The sequence below is a fragment of the Penaeus vannamei genome, chromosome 28 (genome assembly GCF_042767895.1).
Source record: "Penaeus vannamei isolate JL-2024 chromosome 28, ASM4276789v1, whole genome shotgun sequence".
Lineage (NCBI taxonomy): Eukaryota > Metazoa > Arthropoda > Malacostraca > Decapoda > Penaeidae > Penaeus > Penaeus vannamei.
Window position 1 is genome coordinate 4,184,242 of NC_091576.1, and position 2,500 is coordinate 4,186,741.

The following is a 2,500-nucleotide window of genomic DNA, read 5'->3' on the forward strand; positions in this document are numbered from 1 at the left end:
GCAGGTTACGAGTGGATGTCAGTGTGCATGCTTGGGTGTAGGTGAGGGTGCATGTGTTTATGCACATATTTATGTTTGTCTTGTGTGTTTGCAGGAGAGAGAGAGAGGAAGTTTGCATGTGTGTGTGTGTGTGTGTGTGTGTGTGTGTGTGTGTGTCTGTGTGTGTGTCTGTATGTGTGTATCTGTAAGCCTGTGTCTGTATGCGTGTATCTGTATGTGTGTGTTTGGTTGGTTGGTTGTTTGCACAGTATGGAAGAGGGGGTGTCGCATTCTTTCTGCTATGGCATGGATTGTGGCACAGCTCATTACAAGAGGGTAATGGGTTGAGTTAGCAAGGGTTGCTACAAGGTGTGGTGATGCTGGATGTAGTTCACCTTGTGTGTGTATTTTTATGTGTCTATGCAGGTGTATGTTGTCATGATAACCTCTTCTCCACTGGAAGTATTCTGCAGATATGTGAATCAGTTACGACTATATTGTATTTGGAATATTGGAACTATTTCCCAGCATGTCATTAGGTATGTTTCCACAGGAGAAGTAGCTGAGAGTTTGTATATGACATTTTTATAAGTTTATTTATGATGATTTAAACTCGTGTATAAGGGTAATTTTAAGCTTATGTTACATGAGTTCAGACCTTTGGCAGCTTTCAGGCTATCTTGAGAAGAATACGACTGCTTTGGAAAGGAAATCTTCATTAGCTTATTAACTATCCTTTACCTCACAAGAAAAGAAAAGCAGTTTCCTTTCTTCCTCATAAACAATTTTAAGAAATATTCCTACTATAGGTTGTGAATTTTTTCAGGTTTTTATTCAAAAGCATGATTTATTTATTTTTGTTGTGCACAACATACATGCACACACACGCACATGTACACACGCGCACACAAACGCACACTCACATATATTGAATTTGTATCATTTTCCTTTGTTTCTTCATCTTTTCAGTGAGAAAAAGGATTTCAAAGATTTCATTTTGGAAGCGTAGTTTATTGTATACATATCATGGAGATCAAACGAGATAATGAGTAGCTTCAGTATATATTGCAATGTGCCTTTTGGTAATGTCACCTTTCGTTTTAGTTGCTTTATATGTTGTTTTTCTTGTTAAATTCAAGATGTATAGAGAAAATATATATGAACAAAGACAAATGTGAATGATGTGGATTCATTGTTACACAAGCACACACAGACATGAACAAGCGCGGGCGCGCGCGCACACACACACACACACACACACACACACACACACACACACACACACACACACACACACACACACACACACACACACACACACACACATACACACATACACATACACATACACATACACATACACATACACATACACACACACACACACACACACACACACACACACACATACGCACATACATACATACACACACACACACACACACACACACACACACACACACACACACACACACACACACACACACACACACACACACACACACACACACACACACACACAGAGTATATATGAATGTAGTCCAGCATATTAGCTGAGCCTTAGTCCAGATTTCATCAAGCTAAACCCTGAGATGTTGTGAATATGTGCCTAACACTGATCCTTGGTGGAATTAGGCTGACTTTGTGCCTCCTCATGGAACTCGTAAATAGAAAATCAGTACTTGAACTTTCGTATTATCTACAATGTTGAAATGTTTTATAAGAACAAATTTACATGGCCCAAATGCTTTAGTGTAATCCAAATATTCAATGTGATATTGATGCCGGCCTTAGTCACGTAAGTAGGAAGGTGCCGTCAAGGCAGATCTCACCATTAGTAGTTAGAAAAAGATAGAGGTAGTTTTCACAACCACTCATCGTTCACAGATGATCTTCACCACTAGGACTGAAACTGTACATTAGGTCAACACTGTCTTCTTTTAGCGTATGGAAAAAGTGGGTTCTTTATTTATGGTTATACAGGAACATTGAGCCCAACTTTGCGATTCTTTGTAGGCAGATATCACTGCTGATGTTTGTGTGTTTGTGAATGCATTTAAGTTTCACAATGTAGGTCTGGATTAGCATGTTTTTTTTTTTATATACCATTGATGTTTTAGTTCTAAGTTGAGATCTTACAGTTCTTTTATATTATCAGTTTAAAAAAAGTCCTGATGTAAAGTGTTAATCTTACATGGATATAAGGTTCATAGAAGTCAGCTTATTCTTTTAGGAATGCAGTGTATGGATTTATTTATTATTAATTAATGATGTGTGAAAGAAAATTAAAACTGATACACACAGTCTTGTGGATCACTTCATTTTGTCAAAATTTTTTATCATCATATATTACATTGTTTATAATTCTCTCAAATTGGAGTGACATGAAGTGTTAGTTGCCTTCTGTTATATGGCCTATCAGGCGGGATGAATGTCCCTATTTTGTTGATTGATTTGAATTAATTAGATTTGCAAATCATTTGAAAGTACTTCATTTATCTTACTTTCTAGTGAGCAACAT